Source organism: Stylophora pistillata, unplaced genomic scaffold (assembly GCF_964205215.1).
Source record: "Stylophora pistillata unplaced genomic scaffold, jaStyPist1.2 SCAFFOLD_63, whole genome shotgun sequence".
Classification (NCBI taxonomy): Eukaryota; Metazoa; Cnidaria; class Anthozoa; order Scleractinia; family Pocilloporidae; genus Stylophora; species Stylophora pistillata.
In genome coordinates this window covers 420354-447734 of record NW_028290915.1, presented here as the reverse complement: position 1 = coordinate 447734, position 27381 = coordinate 420354, and the positions used below count along the sequence as shown (strand labels likewise).

Below are 27381 nucleotides of genomic sequence, written 5' to 3'. Positions count from 1 at the left end.
TCCCGCTGGACTACAAGCTCAGTGAGTTTCAGCCTCCCTGCCCACGTATCCCATCTTTGCCAGGGCTCTCAACATGCCACCAGCGCGCGTTTTCTCGGATTTTGCAGGCATGCCACGCGGCCGTGACTATTGTTTGAGACGCGCGCTTTGTGCGCCGTAATACCCATCCCGATGGACTACAAGCTCAGTGAGTTTCAGCCTCCCTGCTCACGTATCCCATCTTTGCCAGGGCTCTCAACATGCCACCAGCGCGCGTTTTCTCGGATTTTGCAGGCATGCCACGCGGCCGTGCCTATTGTTTGAGACGCGCGCTTTGCGCGCCGTAATACCCATCTCGCTGGACTACAAGCTCAGTGAGTTTCAGCCTCCCTGCCCACGTATCCCATCTTTGCCAGGGCTCTCAACATGCCACCAGCGCGCGTTTTCTCGGATTTTGCAGGCATGCCACGCGGCCGTGCCTATTGTTTGAGACGCGTGCTTTGTGCGCCGTAATACCCATCCCGCTGGACTACAAGCTCAGTGAGTTTCAGCCTCCCTGCCCACGTATCCCATCTTTGCCAGGGCTCTCAACATGCCACCAGCGCGTGTTTTCTCGGATTTTGCAGGCATGCCACGCGGCCGTGCCTATTGTTTGAGACGCGCGCTTTGTGCGCCGTAATACCCATCCCGCTGGACTACAAGCTCAGTGAGTTTCAGCCTCCCTGCTCACGTATCCCATCTTTGCCAGGGCTCTCAACATGCCACCAGCGCGCGTTTTCTCGGATTTTGCAGGCATGCCACGCGGCCGTGCCTATTGTTTGAGACGCGCGCTTTGCGCACCGTAATACCCATCCCGCTGGACTACAAGCTCAGTGAGTTTCAGCCTCCCTGCCCACGTATCCCATCTTTGCCAGGGCTCTCAACATGCCACCAGCGCGCGTTTTCTCGGATTTTGCAGGCATGCCACGCGGCCGTGCCTATTGTTTGAGACGCGCGCTTTGTGCGCCGTAATACCCATCCCGCTGGACTACAAGCTCAGTGAGTTTCAGCCTCCCTGCTCACGTATCCCATCTTTGCCAGGGCTCTCAACATGCCACCAGCGCGCGTTTTCTCGGATTTTGCAGGCATGCCACGCGGCCGTGCCTATTGTTTGAGACGCGCGCTTGTCGCGCCGTAATACCCATCCCGCTGGACTACAAGCTCAGTGAGTTTCAGCCTCCGTGCCCACGTATCCCATCTTTGCCAGGGCTCTCAACATGCCACCAGCGCGCGTTTTCTCGGATTTTGCAGGCATGCCACGCGGCCGTGCCTATTGTTTGAGACGCGCGCTTTGCGCGCCGTAATACCCATCCCGCTGGACTACAAGCTCAGTGAGTTTCAGCCTCCCTGCCCACCTATCCCATCTTTGCCAGGGCTCTCAACATGCCACCAGCGCGCGTTTTCTCGGATTTTGCAGGCATGCCACGCTGCCGTGCCTATTGTTTGAGACGCGCGCTTTGCGGGCCGTAATACCCATCCCGCTGGACTACAAGCTCAGGGAGTTTCAGCCCCCCTGCCCACGTATCCCATCTTTGCCAGGGCTCTCAACATGCCACCAGCGCGCGTTTTCTCGGATTTTGCAGGCATGCCACGCGGCCGTGCCTATTGTTTGAGACGCGCGCTTTGCGCGCCGTAATACCCATCCCGCTGGACTACAAGCTCAGTGAGTTTCAGCCTCCCTGCCCACGTATCCCATCTTTGCCAGGGCTCTCAACATGCCACCAGCGCGCGTTTTCTCGGATTTTGCAGGCATGCCACGCGGCCGTGCCTATTGTTTGAGACGCGCGCTTTGCGCGCCGTAATACCCATCCCGCTGGACTACAAGCTCAGTGAGTTTCAGCCTCCCTGCCCACCTATCCCATCTTTGCCAGGGCTCTCAACATGCCACCAGCGCGCGTTTTCTCGGATTTTGCAGGCATGCCACGCGGCCGTGCCTATTGTTTGAGACGCGCGCTTTGCGCGCCGTAATACCCATCCCGCTGGACTACAAGCTCAGTGAGTTTCAGCCTCCCTGCCCACGTATCCCATCTTTGCCAGGGCTCTCAACATGCCACCAGCGCGCGTTTTCTCGGATTTTGCAGGCATGCCACGCGGCCGTGCCTATTGTTTGAGACGCGCGCTTTGCGCGCCGTAATACCCATCCCGCTGGACTACAAGCTCAGTGAGTTTCAGCCTCCCTGCCCACGTATCCCATCTTTGCCAGGGCTCTCAACATGCCACCAGCGCGCGTTTTCTCGGATTTTGCAGGCATGCCACGCGGCCGTGCCTATTGTTTGAGACGCGCGCTTTTCGCGCCGTAATACCCATCCCGCTGGACTACAAGCTCAGTGAGTTTCAGCCTCCCTGCCCACGTATCCCATCTTTGCCAGGGCTCTCAACATGCCACCAGCGCGCGTTTTCTCGGATTTTGCAGGCATGCCACGCGGCCGTGCCTATTGTTTGAGACGCGCGCTTTGCGCGCCGTAATACCCATCCCGCTGGACTACAAGCTCAGTGAGTTTCAGCCTCCCTGCCCACGTATCCCATCTTTGCCAGGGCTCTCAACATGCCACCAGCGCGCGTTTTCTCGGATTTTGCAGGCATGCCACGCGGCCGTGCCTATTGTTTGAGACGCGCGCTTTGCGCGCCGTAATACCCATCCCGCTGGACTACAAGCTCAGTGAGTTTCAGCCTCCCTGCCCACGTATCCCATCTTTGCCAGGGCTCTCAACATGCCACCAGCGCGCGTTTTCTCGGATTTTGCAGGCATGCCACGCGGCCGTGCCTATTGTTTGAGACGCGCGCTTTGCGCGCCGTAATACCCATCCCGCTGGACTACAAGCTCAGTGAGTTTCAGCCTCCCTGCCCACGTATCCCATCTTTGCCAGGGCTCTCAACATGCCACCAGCGCGCGTTTTCTCGGATTTTGCAGGCATGCCACGCGGCCGTGCCTATTGTTTGTGACGCGCGCTTTGCGCGCCGTAATACCCATTGCGCTGGACTACAAGCTCAGTGAGTTTCAGTCTCCCTGCCCACGTATCCCATCTTTGCCAGGGCTCTCAACATGCCACCAGCGCGCGTTTTCTCGGATTTTGCAGGCATGCCACGCGGCCGTGCCTATTGTTTGAGACGCGCGCTTTGCGCGCCGTAATACCCATCCCGCTGGACTACAAGCTCAGTGAGTTTCAGCCTCCCTGCCCACGTATCCCATCTTTGCCAGGGCTCTCAACATGCCACCAGCGCGCGTTTTCTCGGATTTTGCAGGCATGCCACGCGGCCGTGCCTATTGTTTGAGACGCGCGCTTTGCGCGCCGTAATACCCATCCCGCTGGACTACAAGCTCAGTGAGTTTCAGCCTCCATGCCCACGTACCCCATCTTTGCCAGGGCGCTCAACATGCCACCAGCGCGCGTTTTCTCGGATTTTGCAGGCATGCCACGCGGCCGTGCCTATTGTTTGAGACGCGCGCTTTGCGCGCTGTAATACCCATCCCGCTGAACTACAAGCTCAGTGAGTTTCAGCCTCCCTGCCCACGTATCCCATCTTTGCCAGGGCTCTCAACATGCCACCAGCGCGCGTTTTCTCGGATTTTGCAGGCATGCCACGCGGCCGTGCCTATTGTTTGAGACGCGCGCTTTGCGCGCCGTAATACCCATCCCGCTGGACTACAAGCTCAGTGAGTTTCAGCCTCCCTGCCCACGTATCCCATCTTTGCCAGGGCTCTCAACATGCCACCAGCGCGCGTTTTCTCGGATTTTGCAGGCATGCCACGCGGCCGTGCCTATTGTTTGAGACGCGCGCTTTGCGCGCCGTAATACCCATCCCGCTGGACTACAAGCTCAGTGAGTTTCAGCCTCCCTGCCCACGTATCCCATCTTTGCCAGGGCTCTCAACATGCCACCAGCGCGCGTTTTCTCGGATTTTGCAGGCATGCCACGCGGCCGTGCCTATTGTTTGAGACGCGCGCTTTGCGCGCCGTAATACCCATCCCGCTGGACTACAAGCTCAGTGAGTTTCAGCCTCCCTGCCCACCTATCCCATCTTTGCCAGGGCTCTCAACATGCCACCAGCGCGCGTTTTCTCGGATTTTGCAGGCATGCCACGCGGTCGTGCCTATTGTTTGAGACGCGCGCTTTGCGCGCCGTAATACCCATCACGCTGGACTACAAGCTCAGTGAGTTTCAGCCTCCCTGCCCACGTATCCCATCTTTGCCAGGGCTCTCAACATGCCACCAGCGCGCGTTTTCTCGGATTTTGCAGGCATGCCACGCGGCCGTGCCTATTGTTTGAGACGCGCGCTTTGCGCGCCGTAATACCCATCCCGCTGGACTACAAGCTCAGTGAGTTTCAGCCTCCCTGCCCACGTATCCCATCTTTGCCAGGGCTCTCAACATGCCACCAGCGCGCGTTTTCTCGGATTTTGCAGGCATGCCACGCGGCCGTGCCTATTGTTTGAGACGCGCGCTTTGCGCGCCGTAATACCCATCCCGCTGGACTACAAGCTCAGTGAGTTTCAGCCTCCCTGCCCACGTATCCCATCTTTGCCAGGGCTCTCAACATGCCACCAGCGCGCGTTTTCTCGGATTTTGCAGGCATGCCACGCGGCCGTGCCTATTGTTTGAGACGCGCGCTTTGCGCGCCGTAATACCCATCACGCTGGACTACAAGCTCAGTGAGTTTCAGCCTCCCTGCTCACGTATCCCATCTTTGCCAGGGCTCTCAACATGCCACCAGCGCGCGTTTTCTCGGATTTTGCAGGCATGCCACGCGGCCGTGCCTATTGTTTGAGACGCGCGCTTTGCGCGCCGTAATACCCATCCCGCTGGACTACAAGCTCAGTGAGTTTCAGCCTCCCTGCCCACGTATCCCATCTTTGCCAGGGCTCTCAACATGCCACCAGCGCGCGTTTTCTCGGATTTTGCAGGCATGCCACGCGGCCGTGCCTATTGTTTGAGACGCGCGCTTTGCGCGCCGTAATACCCATCCCGCTAGACTACAAGCTCAGTGAGTTTCAGCCTCCCTGCGCACGTATCCCATCTTTGCCAGGGCTCTCAACATGCCACCAGCGCGCGTTTTCTCGGATTTTGCAGGCATGCCACGCGGCCGTGCCTATTGTTTGAGACGCGCGCTTTGCGCGCCGTAATACCCATCACGCTGGACTACAAGCTCAGTGAGTTTCAGCCTCCCTGCTCACGTATCCCATCTTTGCCACGGCTTTCAACATGCCACCAGCGCGCGTTTTCTCAGATTTTGCAGGCATGCCACGCGGCCGTGCCTATTGTTTGAGACGCGCGCTTTGCGCGCCGTAATACCCATCCCGCTGGACTACAAGCTCAGTGAGTTTCAGCCTCCCTGCCCACGTATCCCATCTTTGCCAGGGCTCTCAACATGCCACCAGCGCGCGTTTTCTCGGATTTTGCAGGCATGCCACGCGGCCGTGCCTATTGTTTGAGACGCGCGCTTTGCGCGCCGTAATACCCATCCCGCTGGACTACAAGCTCAGTGAGTTTCAGCCTCCCTGCCCACCTATCCCATCTTTGCCAGGGCTCTCAACATGCCACCAGCGCGCGTTTTCTCGGATTTTGCAGGCATGCCACGCGGCCGTGCCTATTGTTTGAGACGCGCGCTTTGCGCGCCGTAATACCCATCCCGCTAGACTACAAGCTCAGTGAGTTTCAGCCTCCCTGCGCACGTATCCCATCTTTGCCAGGGCTCTCAACATGCCACCAGCGCGCGTTTTCTCGGATTTTGCAGGCATGCCACGCGGCCGTGCCTATTGTTTGAGACGCGCGCTTTGCGCGCCGTAATACCCATCGCGCTGGACTACAAGCTCAGTGAGTTTCAGCCTCCCTGCCCACGTATCCCATCTTTGCCACGGCTTTCAACATGCCACCAGCGCGCGTTTTCTCCGATTTTGCAGGCATGCCACGCGGCCGTGCCTATTGTTTGAGACGCGCGCTTTGCGCGCCGTAATACCCATCCCGCTGGACTACAAGCTCAGTGAGTTTCAGCCTCCCTGCCCACGTATCCCATCTTTGCCAGGGCTCTCAACATGCCACCAGCGCGCGTTTTCTCGGATTTTGCAGGCATGCCACGCGGCCGTGCCTATTGTTTGAGACGCGCGCTTTGCGCGCCGTAATACCCATCCCGCTGGACTACAAGCTCAGTGAGTTTCAGCCTCCCTGCCCACCTATCCCATCTTTGCCAGGGCTCTCAACATGCCACCAGCGCGCGTTTTCTCGGATTTTGCAGGCATGCCACGCGGCCGTGCCTATTGTTTGAGACGCGCGCTTTGCGCGCCGTAATACCCATCCCGCTGGACTACAAGCTCAGTGAGTTTCAGCCTCCCTGCCCACGTATCCCATCTTTGCCAGGGCTCTCAACATGCCACCAGCGCGCGTTTTCTCGGATTTTGCAGGCATGCCACGCGGCCGTGCCTATTGTTTGAGACGCGCGCTTTGCGCGCCGTAATACCCATCTCGCTGGACTACAAGCTCAGAGAGTTTCAGCCTCCCTGCCCACGTATCCCATCTTTGCCAGGGCTCTCAACATGCCACCAGCGCGCGTTTTCTCGGATTTTGCAGGCATGCCACGCGGCCGTGCCTATTGTTTGAGACGCGCGCTTTGCGCGCCGTAATACCCATCCCGCTGGACTACAAGCTCAGTGAGTTTCAGCGTCCCTGCCCACCTATCCCATCTTTGCCAGGGCTCTCAACATGCCACCAGCGCGCGTTTTCTCGGATTTTGCAGGCATGCCACGCGGCCGTGCCTATTGCTTGAGACGCGCGCTTTGCGCGCCGTAATACCCATCCCGCTGGACTACAAGCTCAGTGAGTTTCAGCCTCCCTGCCCACGTATCCCATCTTTGCCAGGGCTCTCAACATGCCACAAGCGCGCGTTTTCTCGGATTTTGCAGGCATGCCACGCGGCCGTGCCTATTGTTTGAGACGCGCGCTTTGTGCCACGCGGCCGTGCCTATTGTTTGAGACGCGCGCTTTGCGCGCCGTAATACCATCCCGCTGGACTACAAGCTCAGTGAGTTTCAGCGTCCCTGCCCACCTATCCCATCTTTGCCAGGGCTCTCAACATGCCACCAGCGCGCGTTTTCTCGGATTTTGCAGGCATGCCACGCGGCGTGCCTATTGCTTGAGACGCGCGCTTTGCGCGCAGTAATACCATCCGCTGGACTACAAGCTCAGTGAGTTCAGCCTCCCTGCCCACGTATCCCATCTTTGCCAGGGCTCTCAAAGATGCCACGCGGCCGTGCCTATTGTTTGAGACGCGCGCTTTGCGCGCCGTAATACCCATCCGCTGGACTACAAGCTCAGTGAGTTTCAGCGTCCCTGCCCACGCTACCCCATCTTTGCCAGGGCTCTCAACATGCCACCAGCGCGCGTTTTCTCGGATTTTGCAGGCATGCCACGCGGCCGTGCCTATTGCTTGAGACGCGCGCTTTGCGCGCCGTAATACCCATCCACTGGACTACAAGCTCAGTGAGTTTCAGCCTCCCTGCCCACGTATCCCATCTTTGCCAGGGCTCTCAACATGCCACAAGCGCGCGTTTTCTCGGATTTTGCAGGCATGCCACGCGGCCGTGCCTATTGTTTGAGACGCGCGCTTTGCTCTGCCGTAATACCCATCCCGCTGGACTACAAGCTCAGTGAGTTTCAGCCTCCCTGCCCACGTATCCCATCTTTGCCAGGGCTCTCAACATGCCACCAGCGCGCGTTTTCTCGGATTTTGCAGGCATGCCACGCGGCCGTGCCTATTGTTTGAGACGCGCGCTTTGCGCGCCGTAATACCCATCCCGCTGGACTACAAGCTCAGTGAGTTTCAGCCTCCCTGCCCACGTATCCCATCTTTGCCAGGGCTCTCAACATGCCACCAGCGCGCGTTTTCTCGGATTTTGCAGGCATGCCACGCGGCCGTGCCTATTGTTTGAGACGCGCGCTTTGCGCGCCGTAATACCCATCCCGCTGGACTACAAGCTCAGTGAGTTTCAGCCTCCCTGCCCACGTATCCCATCTTTGCCAGGGCTCTCAACATGCCACCAGCGCGCGTTTTCTCGGATTTTGCAGGCATGCCACGCGGCCGTGCCTATTGTTTGAGACGCGCGCTTTGCGCGCCGTAATACCCATCCCGCTGGACTACAAGCTCAGTGAGTTTCAGCCTCCCTGCCCACGTATCCCATCTTTGCCAGGGCTCTCAACATGCCACCAGCGCGCGTTTTCTCGGATTTTGCAGGCATGCCACGCGGCCGTGCCTATTGTTTGAGACGCGCGCTTTGCGCGCCGTAATACCCATCCCGCTGGACTACAAGCTCAGTGAGTTTCAGCCTCCCTGCCCACGTATCCCATCTTTGCCAGGGCTCTCAACATGCCACCAGCGCGCGTTTTCTCGGATTTTGCAGGCATGCCACGCGGCCGTGCCTATTGTTTGAGACGCGCACTTTGCGCGCCGTAATACCCATCCCGCTGGACTACAAGCTCAGTGAGTTTCAGCCTCCCTGCCCACGTATCCCATCTTTGCCAGGGCTCTGAACATGCCACCAGCGCGTGTTTTCTCGGATTTTGCAGGCATGCCACGCGGCCGTGCCTATTGTTTGAGACGCGCGCTTTGCGCGCCGTAATACCCATGCCGCTGGACTACAAGCTCAGTGAGTTTCAGCCTCCCTGCCCACGTATCCCATCTTTGCCAGGGCTCTCAACATGCCACCAGCGCGCGTTTTCTCGGATTTTGCAGGCAGGCCACGCGGCCGTGCCTATTGTTTGAGACGCGCGCTTTGCGCGCCGTAATACCCATCCCGCTGGACTACAAGCTCAGTGAGTTTCAGCCTCCCTGTCCACGTATCCCATCTTTGCCAGGGCTCTCAACATGCCACCAGCGCGCGTTTTCTCGGATTTTGCAGGCATGCCACGCGGCCGTGCCTATTGTTTGAGACGCGCGCTTTGCGCGCCGTAATACCCATCTCGCTGGACTACAAGCTCAGTGAGTTTCAGCGTCCCTGCCCACGTATCCCATCTTTGCCAGGGCTCTCAACATGCCACCAGCGCGCGTTTTCTCGGATTTTGCAGGCATGCCTCGCGGCCGTGCCTATTGTTTGAGACGCGCGCTTTGCGCGCCGTAATACCCATCCCGCTGGACTACAAGCTCAGTGAGTTTCAGCGTCCCTGCCCACGTATCCCATCTTTGCCAGGGCTCTCAACATGCCACCAGCGCGCGTTTTCTCGGATTTTGCAGGCATGGCACGCGGCCGTGCCTATTGTTTGAGACGCGCGCTTTGCGCGCCGTAATACCCATCCCGCTGGACTACAAGCTCAGTGAGTTTCAGCCTCCCTGCCCACCTATCCCATCTTTGCCAGGGCTCTCAACATGCCACCAGCGCGCGTTTTCTCGGATTTTGCAGGCATGCCACGCGGCCGTGCCTATTGTTTGAGACGCGCGCTTTGCGCGCCGTAATACCCATCCCGCTGGACTACAAGCTCAGGGAGTTTCAGCCCCCCTGCCCACGTATCCCATCTTTGCCAGGGCTCTCAACATGCCACCAGCGCGCGTTTTCTCGGATTTTGCAGGCATGCCACGCGGCCGTGCCTATTGTTTGAGACGCGCGCTTTGCGCGCCGTAATACCCATCTCGCTGGACTACAAGCTCAGTGAGTTTCAGCCTCCCTGCCCACGTATCCCATCTTTGCCAGGGCTCTCAACATGCCACCAGCGCGCGTTTTCTCGGATTTTGCAGGCATGCCACGCGGCCGTGCCTATTGTTTGTGACGCGCGCTTTGCGCGCCGTAATACCCATCGCGCTGGACTACAAGCTCAGTGAGTTTCAGTCTCCCTGCCCACGTATCCCATCTTTGCCAGGGCTCTCAACATGCCACCAGCGCGCGTTTTCTCGGATTTTGCAGGCATGCCACGCGGCCGTGCCTATTGTTTGAGACGCGCGCTTTGCGCGCCGTAATACCCATCCCGCTGGACTACAAGCTCAGTGAGTTTCAGCCTCCCTGCCCACGTATCCCATCTTTGCCAGGGCTCTCAACATGCCACCAGCGCGCGTTTTCTCGGATTTTGCAGGCATGCCACGCGGCCGTGCCTATTGTTTGAGACGCGCGCTTTGCGCGCCGTAATACCCATCCCGCTGGACTACAAGCTCAGTGAGTTTCAGCCTCCATGCCCACGTACCCCATCTTTGCCAGGGCGCTCAACATGCCACCAGCGCGCGTTTTCTCGGATTTTGCAGGCATGCCACGCGGCCGTGCCTATTGTTTGAGACGCGCGCTTTGCGCGCTGTAATACCCATCCCGCTGAACTACAAGCTCAGTGAGTTTCAGCCTCCCTGCCCACGTATCCCATCTTTGCCAGGGCTCTCAACATGCCACCAGCGCGCGTTTTCTCGGATTTTGCAGGCATGCCACGCGGCCGTGCCTATTGTTTGAGACGCGCGCTTTGCGCGCCGTAATACCCATCCCGCTGGACTACAAGCTCAGTGAGTTTCAGCCTCCCTGCCCACGTATCCCATCTTTGCCAGGGCTCTCAACATGCCACCAGCGCGCGTTTTCTCGGATTTTGCAGGCATGCCACGCGGCCGTGCCTATTGTTTGAGACGCGCGCTTTGCGCGCCGTAATACCCATCCCGCTGGACTACAAGCTCAGTGAGTTTCAGCCTCCCTGCCCACGTATCCCATCTTTGCCAGGGCTCTCAACATGCCACCAGCGCGCGTTTTCTCGGATTTTGCAGGCATGCCACGCGGCCGTGCCTATTGTTTGAGACGCGCGCTTTGCGCGCCGTAATACCCATCCCGCTGGACTACAAGCTCAGTGAGTTTCAGCCTCCCTGCCCACGTATCCCATCTTTGCCAGGGCTCTCAACATGCCACCAGCGCGCGTTTTCTCGGATTTTGCAGGCATGCCACGCGGCCGTGCCTATTGTTTGAGACGCGCGCTTTGCGCGCCGTAATACCCATCCCGCTGGACTACAAGCTCAGTGAGTTTCAGCCTCCCTGCCCACCTATCCCATCTTTGCCAGGGCTCTCAACATGCCACCAGCGCGCGTTTTCTCGGATTTTGCAGGCATGCCACGCGGCCGTGCCTATTGTTTGAGACGCGCGCTTTGCGCGCCGTAATACCCATCCCGCTGGACTACAAGCTCAGTGAGTTTCAGCCTCCCTACCCACGTATCCCATCTTTGCCAGGGCTCTCAACATGCCACCAGCGCGCGTTTTCTCGGATTTTCCAGGCATGCCACGCGGCCGTGCCTATTGTTTCAGACGCGCGCTTTGCGCGCCGTAAAACCCATCCCGCTGGACTACAAGCTCAGTGAGTTTCAGCGTCCCTGCCCACGTATCCCATCTTTGCCAGGGCTCTCAACATGCCACCAGCGCGCGTTTTCTCGGATTTTGCAGGCATGCCACGCGGCTGTGCCTATTGTTTGAGACGCGCGCTTTGCGCGCCGTAATACCCATCCCGCTGGACTACAAGCTCAGTGAGTTTCAGCCTCCCTGCCCACCTATCCCATCTTTGCCAGGGCTCTCAACATGCCACCAGCGCGCGTTTTCTCGGATTTTGCAGGCATGCCACGCGGCCGTGCCTATTGTTTGAGACGCGCGCTTTGCGCGCCGTAATACCCATCCCGCTGGACTACAAGCTCAGTGAGTTTCAGCCTCCCTGCCCACGTATCCCATCTTTGCCAGGGCTCTCAACATGCCACCAGCGCGCGTTTTCTCGGATTTTGCAGGCATGCCACGCGGCCGTGCCTATTGTTTGAGACGCGCGCTTTGCGCGCCGTAATACCCATCCCGCTGGACTACAAGCTCAGTGAGTTTCAGTCTCCCTGCCCACCTATCCCATCTTTGCCAGGGCTCTCAACATGCCACCAGCGCGCGTTTTCTCGGATTTTGCAGGCATGCCACGCGGCCGTGCCTATTGTTTGAGACGCGCGCTTTGCGCGCCGTAATACCCATCACGCTGGACTACAAGCTCAGTGAGTTTCAGCCTCCCTGCCCACGTATCCCATCTTTGCCAGGGCTCTCAACATGCCACCAGCGCGCGTTTTCTCGGATTTTGCAGGCATGCCACGCGGCCGTGCCTATTGTTTGAGACGCGCGCTTTGCGCGCCGTAATACCCATCCCGCTGGACTACAAGCTCAGTGAGTTTCAGCGTCCCTGCCCACGTATCCCATCTTTGCCAGGGCTCTCAACATGCCACCAGCGCGCGTTTTCTCGGATTTTGCAGGCATGCCACGCGGCCGTGCCTATTGTTTGAGACGCGCGCTTTGCGCGCCGTAATACCCATCTCGCTGGACTACAAGCTCAGTGAGTTTCAGCCTCCCTGCCCACGTATCCCATCTTTGCCAGGGCTCTCAACATGCCACCAGCGCGCGTTTTCTCGGATTTTGCAGGCATGCCACGCGGCCGTGCCTATTGTTTGAGACGCGCGCTTTGCGCGCCGTAATACCCATCCCGCTGGACTACAAGCTCAGTGAGTTTCAGCCTCCCTGCCCACGTATCCCATCTTTGCCAGGGCTCTCAACATGCCACCAGCGCGCGTTTTCTCGGATTTTGCAGGCATGCCACGCGGCCGTGCCTATTGTTTGAGACGCGCGCTTTGCGCGCCGTAATACCCATCCCGCTGGACTACAAGCTCAGTGAGTTTCAGCCTCCCTGCCCACGTATCCCATCTTTGCCAGGGCTCTCAACATGCCACCAGCGCGCGTTTTCTCGGATTTTGCAGGCATGCCACGCGGCCGTGCCTATTGTTTGAGACGCGCGCTTTGCGCGCCGTAATACCCATCCCGCTGGACTACAAGCTCAGAGAGTTTCAGCCTCCCTGCCCACGTATCCCATCTTTGCCAGGGCTCTCAACATGCCACCAGCGCGCGTTTTCTTGGATTTTGCAGGCATGCCACGCGGCCGTGCCTATTGTTTGAGACGCGCGCTTTGCGCGCCGTAATACCCATCCCGCTGGACTACAAGCTCAGTGAGTTTCAGCCTCCCTGCCCACGTATCCCATCTTTGCCAGGGCTCTCAACATGCCACCAGCGCGCGTTTTCTCGGATTTTGCAGGCATGCCACGCGGCCGTGCCTATTGTTTGAGACGCGCGCTTTGCGCGCCGTAATACCCATCCCGCTGGACTACAAGCTCAGTGAGTTTCAGCCTCCCTGCCCACGTATCCCATCTTTGCCAGGGCTCTCAACATGCCACCAGCGCGCGTTTTCTCGGATTTTGCAGGCATGCCACGCGGCCGTGCCTATTGTTTGAGACGCGCGCTTTGCGCGCCGTAATACCCATCCCGCTGGACTACAAGCTCAGTGAGTTTCAGCCTCCCTGCCCACGTATCCCATCTTTGCCAGGGCTCTCAACATGCCACCAGCGCGCGTTTTCTCGGATTTTGCAGGCATGCCACGCGGCCGTGCCTATTGTTTGAGACGCGCGCTTTGCGCGCCGTAATACCCATCCCGCTGGACTACAAGCTCAGTGAGTTTCAGCCTCCCTGCCCACGTATCCCATCTTTGCCAGGGCTCTCAACATGCCACCAGCGCGCGTTTTCTCGGATTTTGCAGGCATGCCACGCGGCCGTGCCCATTTACATTGGCATATCCGAAATTTCATTCGCGAGCACCCGTAGCGCTTTTAGCATATATCAAAATCTATCTAAGTCTAAAAGCAACTCGCCTGTTCAACACCACACCTAAAACCCCCACTCTACAAGCTCTAAAACTCCACGCGCCATGCTTGTTTATTTGCGCATTTAACATAGAGAGTTGCTTTTACACTTTCCACCTGGCCCCCGTCTCCTATCACTCCATTCTTTGAATGATACACAAGGCTTACGGACTTCCAGGCTTCATGATGCCCTTCCGTCACCAGGCGGCCCTAAATCAACCAAAACAACATAACTCCACCCTTTATTCCTTTCAACCCGCCCGCCATTACTAAAACTTCACTTCACTACACTTTGCCGCTCGAATGCAACGTCACAATTCCTTCACGCGTCATCACCTACATACGGGTCGTTACGTACATTTATTCGCAGCAACCATCCGCACGCTACTGTATATTGCCATCTAAATGTTTATTCACAGGCCCGGACCGCTATTCTTGCGCAAAGAACTAGCTGCAATTCATCTCCAATCGCAGGATTTCTGTAAGTAACTTGCTCACTTATAACAACCTTGCTTAGGCTTCAACTTTACTCCATATGGTTGCCCATAAACCAACGCCATTTAGATAATGCGCGCTCTTCATTCGGGTACAGCGTATTTATAACATTTATAATTCTTCACAAATGTCTAATCTTCTACAGCACCTAGGAATCTTTAAACTTGCAAGCGACTTTTTTTTCCAAACAACTACAATTTTCTAGAAAATATTATGCTTCTTCATTCTTCAACTCAAGTCAAAGTCCTTGTCGTGTTCAAGTGAAAATTTCATATCATACCATAAAACAGCCAACGAATGTTTCAAAACTTTTTGCAAACTTCAACGAGTATAAAGTTTCCCAATTTTAAGCGTGCTAAAGCATAGTTAGTAGAAGGGACCAACTATGCCTACAGTTAGTATTTTTGGATCACAATATTCAGCTTTCTACCTATTTCTTAGAGCGCGAAATGTTTCTGTTTCTTCACGTACCTGTTACCTTTCATCAAGTTTTATTTTCCGCCTAATCCCATTTTGCCTTTGCCCTTTATTTTCGCCTAATCCCCGTTTGTAAAGCCTTCCCACACGTCCTTATTAAAGTCGGTGCTTGATAGTACCGTTTCCTATGACTGTAAATGAACAAGAGCGACATTTTGGTCACAAAAAGTTCTTTATTTCATCCTTGAACAAACAACGACAAATTAAGCCCTTCACTACGCTTTCTTATAAACAGAATTGTAGCAACCAAATATCTTGATGAAAATAAAGATTCTCATGCCTAAATAATTTTAACAATTTCACCATTTTCAGCATTCAAGGTATCTGCTGACTGCCCTTTTAATTGCAACGTAATTTTACCTGTGTCAACAGTCGTTAATTTTCATGCTTCCCTTGCGTAAAATTGAATTAAAGAGCAGCTTCACCAGACCGCTCATTCATTTCGGCGGGTTCATTTTACGCCCCTAAATATTTCTCGTTTTAAAGTTTCTCGCTACTTGAGAGTCCCGCTTTTAAAGATTCCCCATTCCCTGTTTTCAAGATAGCCACTTGACTTCACGTGCAACACCTTTTCCAAAGTCCATACGAAAACATTCAAGTCCAACTTCTTTTTTTTACAGCGCAACGAAAAACTAAAATGAAATTTCATTTTCATTTTCCTACACAATTGAAAATTGGTTGGCACTAAGCTACACGCGCTACAATACTCAAACTTATTAGGTAGAAGTTATCTTGGTCTAAAACTCAATTCTCCCCAATTTTTTTACCAGGAAATGTGGAGCAATTGGAGGTCACAATTAATTATCATCAATTCTTGGGAGTTAAAGGGCTAAAAGACCCCAAATGGATGTTTTAATTTATACTCATGGTTGGTCTACTGGAAATTTTATAGGCACTTTAATTAATTCCATTAGTAGAGGGGATAAACATTCATGTAACAAACATCAGAAAAAGTCAATCTTCACTCTCTGCAGAGGTTACAATATTTAAGTCAAGTATTTTTTAATGTCTCTAAATGCTTCAAAACCCACCTGAAAATTTTACTCAGTTTTTCCTCACTTTTGCCATTGATGATAATGCTGAGGTATAAGGCCTGCTTTCAATGGTTTCATTTCAAAAAGCAAAACTTACAAAACCTGCATGAGGAGTCAAGCAGCTACATTTTATAAGAGTCTTACTTCCACTTGAAACTACCTATGGCTTTTTTCTTTCCTAAAACGGCTGGTTATTTTGAAAATAGAAAAGTATAGGTGTTCCTTTCTAATGGCCCTTACCAAAACCACATGTATATCTTTTACATATATCTGCTACATATGTATCTCACATATGTCACATACATGTAACATATCTGTCGCATACATATGTAGCAGATATATGTAAAATATATGTCACATACATGTAACATAATTTATCTGACATATGTGTCACATATATGACACACGTCTCAAATGTAGCAATTTAGAACCTATGTCCAGTTATGTGGCATATATGTCAACATATCAATTTTACACAAATAAATATAAAATATATGCCACATATATGTGACATACATTTGACATATGTGACAAAAAGTATTAATGGGAGCTACCTTTTGTGAGATAGGTTGTGCTTGCTCCCGCACAGAGCGACCTTCTCATTTTCTTTTCAGTTTTAAGTTTTTCTATTTATAATTATAACAGTTCTCAATGGAAAAAATTTGCTAAAACGATTATAGTACAACAATGACAGAATCATTAAAAATTCATGTCAATTGAGGTTAATTAAAGAAACTGTGATTACAATCATGTATTTCAAAAATGATCTAAATACAGTAGAAATTTAAGTAGTGTTGTAAATGGAAAGCAAGTTGTTGGCGCCATCAAGTTAAAAGAAGAGTCAACAGTTATTGACTGGCCAGTACAAGGCTTGAGCGGCCATTTACGATTCTCAAAGTTAGTGGTGGGTACAAATTGTAATATTTGGTATGTGGTCAAACCTGTGAAGTGAATCGGTCACTTGCATGACACAGTTTCTTAAGCTTATGCTTTACAATGAAATAACTCTATCCATAGACTAAAGGTTTCAGGATTATTTTTCTTGCGTTTGGCAAGCTGCGAGGCCACCAGAAAAAAGAAAAACAACTGCTTAAGTCTGCAGTTTGGGATAACTTCAATGCAATTAATTACTACAGTTTCAACAAGAATTTCATTTTCAAAAATCAATTCTTTTAATGAAATTAAGCCTTTCACTCCCAAGAGTGTTCAGTCCAACTTTAGAAGAAATCTCTCAATTTTAACTTGCAGTATCAACAAAAACAAACAACATATCGCATGAAGATGCTGCTTGACACCTTACATTTTAATTTTAATACGCAAGAGTTTTATCCAAAGAAGTTACAACTGCATTTAATTAAGTCAAAGCCTGACTCAAGGAGGAAAGGATAAAATGATATTTCTATCATCATCCCAAATCAATTGATTCTTTTCAAGACTATCTTTTCACTGATAGTATTTCTTGCAATAAACATGACCCAACTTATTGCATTTCATGATGAAGAATCAACAGATTGTGTCAAACAAAATTTACTGATTCAGTAGGACTATTTTTAATTAACAGCTGTAATTGAGGATAATTTTTATGAAGTTTTTAAGAATAGAAAAAGAAAGTTCATCCTATCACTACATATTGCAGTTAATAGACAACAGCAAATAATCAACATGTAAAGCTCAGTTAATTAAGCATGTAAATAAATTTCATTGACTACTTGAATTTATAGTTGAGAGATAATGCAAGCCATGTATTTATTTGATATAAGTTGCCTTCAAGTATTCCTAAAATTCCCAGTCATTCTTAAACATTCCTTGAAATTCCTTGGAATTTCCAGCAAGTTTTTAAATTCAATGTATTTCAGGGAAGTCATTGGTGCTCTCAGTTGAAATTCCTAAGAATTCCCAGGAATTCCTGGAAATTCAATTTGTTCACTAACCACAAGGGCAAGTGGTTGGAAACCGCCTAGGAAAGTAGACAATTTTGTTGATTACATTTATTAACATGAATTAATATGATATGATTGGATGCTCACTAGATAAACTATTTGCTGTTATGATTTGCACAAGTTGCTTACTTTTATAATTATTAAATAGTGAAGTCCATTTTTTATGATAAATTTGTTACATTTTATGACAACCATTTTTTTTGTGGGCTTTAATCCTAGCTAGAGACATGGTAAGACACTGCTGATTTGTATGAAATCTGTTTTCTGTTGTACATGATTGAATGATGAACTCCATTTTATGGATATTCTTTCTTTTGAAACAATAACTCATTTTGGTTAAGTATCCCAACATTATGAGAGTCACTTCTAATTTGCATGGAATTTATTGTAATAACTTTATAAAATAATCCAATGATGGATTTCATTGTAAAATATATTTGTTTTTACATTAAAAGACCATTTTGAAGCGGTCTTTTACAAATTTTGCTTATTTCATTGTCATGGACAGTTGTACCAAATTAATTAACGAAATGAATTTCATACTTATACGTTTCAATGCCTATCTGACTTGACCAAGTATATAATAAAGCTGAACACATGCCATATGAACTAGAGGGTGCATGCTTCTTATTGCATATTAATTTGACTGGCTGCATGTATGCATGCCATTCATTTATAATAATTATCTTGAATACATTCTAAGTATCATAACTTAAAGTATACTTTAAGTACCACTCAGTTTGCCACTATTGCTTCTACTCATGAACTATACTTCAAGTGCACTGCAAAATTTTAAGTACCTTTCAAGTATACTTCAAGTATACTTTTGGGTGTTCCACTTTAAGGTCGGACCAAGTGTACTACAAGTATACTTTTAGTAGCACTGTAAACCATACTTCAAGTCTACTGAAAGTATACTTTGTGTATCTTATTTGCAGTACACTTTCATTACAGAATTAGTATACTAAAAATATACTTAATTTTGGTAAGGGTACAGTTACAAGTAATAAAGTTCATCTTATTGTCTCGCTGTTTTGGAAATGCCTCTCTTGCTTTTTGTACATTTGTCCCGTACTGTTTTATGGACTTTAAAATTGTGACACTGTTCTCCTCTTTCAACTTTTATTGAACAAATGCTGTAAATGAAGAAGGATTTATAGCAGTTAGACAATTTCCAAAGCTAATATAATGATTTTAGGCAGCTATTAATCACTAAATGTGTCTGTCATATTTTTTGCATCATTAACTATCAAACACATGACTAGAAGCTCCTGTATTTTACTTGTGTAACATCAGAAACTTTTTAATTATCCCAAGAAAAATTCCACATTCATAGCCAACAGGACTTGAAATTCTTAGGAATTCCAATTCAGAGCATCAATGCCTTCCCTGAAATATTGCGAATCTCAAATTTGCAGGAAATTCCAAGGAAATCTAAGGAATTTCTAGGAATGTTGAAGAATTACTGGGGATTTTAGTACATGAGAAGTTTACTGAAAGTACACCAATGAACCCAACATCAACAATAAATAACATGATTTTCTCTTGAGCAGTATACTTAAAGTGTACTTAAGAAAGGGTACTGCAGATGTACTTTAGTAAGTGCAGCACTATTGAAGTATTATTGAAGTATGATTGCAGTATAACCATTACTTCTAGTATACTTAAAGTATACTTCAAGGCCATCTTTTTTGGCAAGGGGTGTTACATATGTGTTAATTTACCTTGTTAGATATTACATCTATGTTAAATATACGTACAATTGCTCCAAAATCTATACATATATGTCACACACATGTCAAGTAATTTCACATATATATGTTACAGATACATAAATGTCACATAGGTGACGGTTAAGATGTCTTTGAGGGTCTTATATAACAAGCCTGCCATAATTTTTCACTAACATGAGGCTATGAGTCGTATTTGGCCTGTCAGCACCTTTTACTCATTGATATTTTCATATCAAAACCATTAATAAGGTCATGTATCACAGCACCGCGAGACTATGAGACATATTTGGCCTGCTTTAACTCGTTGAAATTTTTAGAGAGCAAAACAAAGAGACCATCACACCATCATGGGCCTAGAAAGTCACACAAGCCACACCACAATTTTTTGTAACACTCATAATAGCTCCCTGTAGGCCATTGTAGCTCATTGTAGGTCATATTGTAAATCGTTGTCGATCATTTTAGGTCAGTCCTTGTTTCCATGGTAGCTCATTGTAGGTCATTCCTTGTTTTAGTAACTTGGTCATGACATGTGAGACATACAGCAACATTTCCTGTGTGCTTTTAAATTGTCACAAATTGTCACACAATAGTATTCTGAAGGTGGTGTTAGGTGGTTTTAGATGGTTGTAGTTGGTGGTTGTGGGTGGTTGTAGGTGGTTTTAGATGGTTGTAGGTGGTGGTTGTAGGTGGTTTTAGATGGTTGTAGGTGGTGGTTGTAGGTGGTTTTAGATGGTTGTAGGTGGTGGTTGTGGGTGGTTGTAGGTGGTTTTAGATTTTTGCAGGTGGTTTTAGGTCATTCCCTTCTTTTAGTACTTACGGGAATTATCCTATTTTGTATGAACTGACCTAATTATTGAGATGTTGTGATTTTAATTCTTTCTACTCATTTACCTTAATTGTTCATTTATATTATCCACAAATTCACCAGCGAGATCTTCTTAAATAGGCCATTTTACAGTTGTGTTCTTAGTCGCTAAGCCTTTGATTCAGAGTGAGGCTAAAGACGACCTTGTTGTGATAGAGACCTCTATCGAGCTAGCATGATAACAAAGTGATTTACATTTGAAAGGCAGCAAGGTTTGTATCATAACAAGGTCATCCCTAGCCTCACTCCCGTTCAAAGGCTTGGTAACCAAGCACACAACTGTAAAATGGACTATTCAATCTCCTTTACTGTCTACCATAGAGTTCTTATGATGTCGGCTTGGAGAATTTTCTACTGGACCAACCTAAAATCCCCTGACTTATGTTTTCCTAGTTATTCTCGCTACTTCTCTGATACATGTTGAATATTAGATATCGTAGGGACAAATTCTGTCTTGGTCACAATAAAGGATGATAAAGGATGAAGATCTGTACGATTAAAGTTGAGTAAATAAGTCCATCAATCAATCAATCGATCAATAAGAACTCTACTAAAGGGTGATAGAACTGTAATATGGGCAGGTTCTCTCCTGGCGCAGTGATGATATGCCATGTCTATAAACAGATTGAAGTCACTGGAGATAGTTTGAAAATATCTGGTACTGTGCTAGTCTTGGTGGACTCCATAGAAATTTATGCCATGAAGGTTTTTGAGAGATTCTCAGAAGCAATCCTCATCAATTCATTTGGAATATGCAGTGGAGTTCTGCTGTCATCTCATTTAGAGAAGAGATTACAAACCTGTCCTTGAGTCATCTCAGTTAGAGCAAAACTCCAGGAAGGAGGAGATTTTCTGTATTTAAGGGGGTTGCAAACATAATTCCCTAGGGAGCTGGCAAGTGTAGGGCTTATCAATGTATATCTTTTTTTCTTTTTTTGATTGAAGCAGTGTATTTTTAAAAGGAATCATCCTATTCTGTATGAACTGACCTAATTATTGAGATGTTACGATTTTTCGTTCTTTGCATTTATCTTAATTGTTTGTTTATCTACAACTTCACTAGCGAGATCTCCTTAAATCGAATCTCCTTTACTGTCTGCCATGGAGTTCTTATGATGTCGGTTTGGAGAATTCTGTATTGCATCAACCTAAAATCCCCTGATTACTGTTTTTAGCTTATAATTGTCAGTACTTCTCTGCTAGATATTGAAAATAGATATTGTAGGGATAAATTCTGTCTTGGTCACTTACGGGAGTTAAACGACAAAACTCCAGGGTGCAGAAGATTTTCTGTATTTAAGGAGGTTGCAAACATAATTCCCTAGTGAGCAGGGAAGTGTAGGGCTTATAAATGTATATTTATGTTTTCTTTTTTTGATTGGGCCAGTGTATTTTTACAAGGAATCGTCCTGTTCTGTATGAATTAACTGACCTCATGATTGAGATGTTGCAATTTTTCGTTCTTTGCCTTTATCTTAATTGTTCATTTATCTACAACTTCACTAGCGAGGTCTCCTTACCTTGATTCTCCTTACAGTCTGCCATAGAGTTCTTATGAAGTTGGTTTGGAGAATTTTTTATTGGATCAACCTAAAATCCCCTAACTGATGTTTTTAGCTATTGTCAGTACTTCTCTGCTAGATATTGAATAGATATTGTAAGGAGAAATTCTGTCTTGGTCACTTATGGGAGTTAATTAAATGACAAAACTACTGGGAGGAGAAGATTTTCTGTATGTAAGGGGGTTGCCAACATAATTCCCTAGGGAGCTGGCAAGTGTAGGGCTTACACAATCAAAATATTGATGAAGCTAGCGGCAATACCAGAATTTGTTGTATAGAATTGATTGTTGGCGATGATTCTTGTCGGGCCGGATTGCTCTTTAGTGTTACGATGAAGGAGTGTTAATTCCGATTGATTTCTACATTGATTTTATGTTGACTTTTTTTCTGTATTTTGTTTTTCCTTTTTACACAGAACACAGTGGAGTATTTTGGGATGAAGTGAGGTGGTTGCAAAGCTTGAAAGATAGTGCGGAGCCAAGAAAAGTATTTTGTAAGGACACAAGAGGAACTAATGACAGTGATATATATATATATCTAGCTAGCGGATACTAGCTAGCTACACTATTTACCTCCGAGTTGCTCGGAGGTAAATAGCAAAGGATATTCCGAGTTTGACCTGCCAATCAGAGCGCGCCTTCAACGCTATCCACTGTTTTAGTATATACTAATTGGTGATAGTCGATGATAGTGCATGATAGTTGGTGGTCAAACAGAAGCGCGCGCTTCAACTATCATCGACTGTCATCAACTATCATCGACTACCATGCGCCGTTTCACCAAGGCTTAACGCTTCACTACGCGCCGGATTGGGTTTCCCGCGATTGAAGTGAAGGAGGAAAATTCGTCGGAAAACAATAGGGTCACGACCTCTTCAGACAGCTTTTCTTATCAATTTTTCCCTCTATAACTTTCATTCAAGCGTCGTAGTCTTCAATATCGTTGTGCGGTGCATGGGCGAAAGGAACTCGCACTCGATTGATTTTCCAAAAGCAAAAGGGTGTACAATCCAGTTCAATTCCAGTACTCTCTAATAATTAGTGGCGCGATCGATGTAGATGATACTTTTTGTTAATGATACAGGAGGCCTGTCGAGCACAGACGTATTGGAAAGTAATTGAGTTGTGTCACTGCTATCTCAACAAATCGAGTACATTTGTAATACTCACTTTCCTTTGAGTGTTTGAGAGCTTCAACTTGCAGTGCAATGTATTTGCAATTTCAGCAAAACATTAAATTTCACAGAAATCTGGGTTTTGGTTGAAAAGTTTTTCTCACGAATCACAGCCGGCGTGAACGACACTGAAACACAAAATGTAACTGTCGCGTTGAGAAAAGTAAGATAATGTTATCACTAGGGCTTTGGTCGTCATAACCTGGGGGGATTTTTAGCAGAGGAAAGAAGGTTATTTTCAATCGTCAGTCTTCAAAATATCATCACATGTGCCTTATGACTTGAAAAATTTTATTGAAATCTGATCATTTTATTTTCCTCAAACTACCCCTAAACCTCAACAGATGAGAATTCTACCATAACTGGAGAGGTGTGAACTAAAAAAGAAAAACCAGCCTGTTTCCTAAAGGTGAATAAAATCAAATAACATCCTGAGCCTCCTGTTGTAATAATAGTTAAATAAATCAATTATTATCCAGATAAAAATTATATTCAACTTCATCTATCCTTGCTACCCAAAAACATCAGATACACCCTTCACAACCTTACTTTTCAACTTATTAAATAAGAGGTATCTTAAAAATTTTATGAGAACCTGTACAGCTGATCAATCACAGTGACACTAGCTCATTGATATAGTGACACTTCTCTCCCTTTTATTCGGCCCTCGTGAAATATTTTATCTTATCCGTCCCGGATGATGCCTTTGAGTGGTGAAAGCTCAGACTTCTACAATATTTTACAGTAATTCAAGGCAACAGTGTTTTTCTTGTTTTTTTTTTTAACAGCTGATAGTATCAGAGAGGACAAAAAGAAATTGTTTCCCAAGGCTTGTATCCCCTGGGAACAAGACTGAATGAAGTCAGATTAAAATAATGAGGAGAGTTTTGTTCACCTCTTTATGAAAATGTATGATTTACTCCTATTAGGTTTTAGAGAAATTAGCCTGAACTCAAGTAGTTTGAGGCCTGGGTTTTATCTTGGTTTGAGACCCCCAGCAGAGTTTCAAAACTTAAAAAAATGGCTGCCGTTACCGCACGGCGCGTTCAAAGTTTAGATCAGAGCCTTTACACATTTAGAAGGCGAACATGGATGTATCTACCGAAATTTTTTTAGAAGACGTTGTTTTAGTGCAGATGTGAGGTCTACAGCTGAGGTGAGTGGTATTTTTGTGTTTCATTCGGCGAATTAGCTCTAATTTGCCGTAGCTTCCATAATGCCCTGAGGCGTAAATCCAAATAACGAACGTTTCATTTAAGGAAATCGCATTTTTTCCTTTACTAAATTACAGATTACAAATGCTTTGGTATGTTTCGGAAATTTTCCAATCCCCTCAGTGTACGATGAGGTGGAAACAGATAAACCGCGGTGTGAAAACTTACCCGTAGCGTAAATTTTGTTGTTTACCAAATTTAAATGCCTCGGCTCAATCCCGAGTTAGAAATTTAACGAAGATTTATAGTACAATTTTGTGGGTAAATGTATTTATATGAGCTTCAACAAAGCGAGTTCATTACTCAATCTACACGGCATGTAAATGAGAGAGAGCAAAAAGCTATGCGTCAACAGTTGTGTTCTTATACATGTGTAGCGAAATTTAAAGTATACATCAATGTTTTAGATTGAATCGATCCCAAGAGAGGTGACAAACTAAATTGGGTTGTCGTCTTTAACCTTAGTTAACAATGACTGATTTGCCAGCCTGTGACGAATAACACAGACATTCTCAATCATACATGAACATGGCAAATAGGAATCTGACCATTACCTTTTCTTAACAATGATTTTTACCTAAATTCTTATTCAACTTCCACATTCGTCAGGGTATGTTGTCCAACTTGTGAAATTAAAGCCATCTAAGTTATGGTAGAATTTTAAGCCAAGTAATGTAAACTGTTGCCTGAGACTTCTTTTCTAATCTCATATTCACAGTGTATTTTTTTAAATCCATAGGGACAAGATAGCTCAACAGCACAGCTATTCTGCAGCCAAACATAATCTTTGACTCGCTTATGATGAAGGTGAGCAATTAGTAAATAAGTGTTAATTACCAGTAACAAATTCGCTCTCAATCTGAAGCTTTCGGTGGTAAAAATGATGGACAACAATCACTCTCAAGTGACTTACTACCTTTTTTAAATGACCTGACTAAATCATTTAAGGTAATAAGATTAGGTAAGAATGCTTGATCAAAATACTTTACAAATGTACTGTGATCATCGTCCAGGATTGTAGCAATTTCAGAGCAACTTTTTTCTTCTCAAGAGTACTGGTTCCCTCATCTGATAACTCATAGTCATTAGCATTGGGAAGCCAGTTATTCTGCATTAAGAAGGTTGCATCCCATACTTTTGTATCAGACTGTAGTTGCTTAGTGGCCTTCATGACAAGAACTTGTATTTTTGCCGGGTGGTTTTCATACCTGTTGGCACAATATCTGGATTTGGGGTTGCAGTTTAGGTTGTTGTGTAATTTTTCAGGCTGTATGACTTCAGGTGTTCCGCTTTGGGGAATTTTTTACCCTCCTTCTGCTTCATCAATGGTTTCAGAACATTGTACCATTCTTTGCCTTTTCCTGGTTGCAAAATATGTTCGTTGAGCCAGGTGAAGGTTAACCTAATTTTTTTTCAGGAATTTTCTATACTTTTTTTTTTTAATTTTCTCTCTTCTTTACGTATTTTTTTTTTTTGCCTTAACAGGTGAAACTTTCTTTGTCAACCCAGCCTCGGAAACCATGGACATGACTTCCCTAAAGGACTTTCCCAGTTGCTCCTTACATTCAGAGTCAAATTCCTTATATATCACTGAGCCTACGCTTTTCCCTTCTTTTTGTGTTGGTTTGAAGATTTTTTTTCCTGAAAGCTCTTTGGCTTGACTTTTTACATCTGTGAATGCCTCCCTTCTGCTTGCCACACAACCTGTGCTGTTTTTGAAGAGTCTACTCTCTGCTGGTGTTGTTAAGAGACAGCATTTGCATTCTATTTGGTGCTGAGATTTTTTACCCTGGGCAGTTGTCTGCCAGCTTTCCATAGAATATGCATTTATATACCGTTGCTTTTTTTCTGGTGGTGACCACTGTGAAATTTGGTTATCAGTGGCCTTATATTTCTTGAGTAAAAGACCTATTGAGGTAATTATACTTTTTTGTAATTGTGCTTCATTTTTCTACCTGTAAGTATTTAGTGACCTTCAAAAGATTTATGTAAAGAAAAACTTACTTTTGCTCACATGTAAAAGGGGAAATTCTTTGAAATTTTCCATTTAGAGCTGATATCTCTCTTCCAATTGCTGCCTTTTATACGCCTTTTCTGATTCCTTGTCCTTTCTTGAAAACTTTTTTTGGGCAAGGGACTTAGTATTCCATAAATAAACATGAGCGAATCAATCCCTGGTCAATTGCCATGTCAATATACATTTTCTTTCTATTTTCTTTTTCACTCAATTTTTTTTTTGCCTTTTTTTGTAATTTTGTACGACATGAAATTGGACAGACGCCTCCAACTGAGCCGGCAGGAAATCAGAGCAAAGTGCGCATGCAAATTAACTCTCCATTAAGGTGGGGTGAGAGGGGAGAATTTGAAGTTTGAATAACCTTGTTTTTCACCCTTTTCTTTCTGCCAGGCGAGTTGAAATCCCCGTTTATTTCCTACCAACAGATTTTCATAAGACCTGAGAGCGGGGTTATAATTTTTAAACACGTGGAGCACTAATACTAGCAGTTATTTCTCCCTTCCACCTCCCACCTCCTGCGGCTCAATTTTGTTGCATGTTGTGGGTTTATTTTGCTGTCATGTGAAGAGAAAAATTAAAGCTGTTGTATATTTGACTTCATGGGAAACAACAACCCATGCAGTGAGTCCCACAGTACATCTCTTAATTTATTTTAGAATCTTTTATTTTCTTTCGGTCACGGACGTAGAAATTACTAAAAAAGCAACAAACAATTTGAAGTAATACTCTTGAAGCATTTCAGTATCTTACAACTACAGGAGATGAAAACATACAATACTAGAACAGTAAATAATAATTCCTTCGTTTTTTGGCTTGCTAAGCCAGCAGATTTACTTTCCCATCAGTTATTTGTCCGGTGATCGACCTGATAACTATAGGCACCATATTTGATTTCCGCCTTCTTGGTCAGCGGTATAATGTGGTAGTCAAGTCTTACTCATGTATTATGTTCGAAAAGAAACATCCCTATATTTAACAATTATTCCACGAGTGCGCGTTGGATATGAGATGATAGATAGCCAACGAGGCGCGTAGCGCCGAGTTGGCTATAATCATCTCATATCCAACAAGCGCGAGTGGAATAATTGTTTTATTAAAAACGCCCTCAAGAAATATTATTTTGTAAGAAGAAAATGGATTTTTTAGCTCCCTTTTGAATTTGATAGGTGACCTTTGATATTATGGCGGTAAGACGTGTTCCGAGCCTGTCC

The 27381-nt window shown here is 47.3% G+C and overlaps 2 long non-coding RNA genes across 2 annotated transcripts; both read left to right on the top strand.

Moving 5' to 3' along the window:
* Positions 1-13755: 13755 nt before the first annotated feature.
* LOC148715640 (uncharacterized) lies at positions 13756-23374 on the top strand. The gene is made up of 2 exons (XR_015995920.1): positions 13756-14137; positions 22181-23374. It is a non-coding gene; the product is annotated as an uncharacterized LOC148715640 (long non-coding RNA).
* A 562-nt stretch (positions 23375-23936) lies between these two features.
* Positions 23937-26084, top strand: LOC148715639 (uncharacterized). Its single transcript, XR_015995919.1, has 3 exons — positions 23937-24095; positions 24893-24960; positions 25639-26084. It is a non-coding gene; the product is annotated as an uncharacterized LOC148715639 (long non-coding RNA).
* Positions 26085-27381: the final 1297 nt, after the last annotated feature.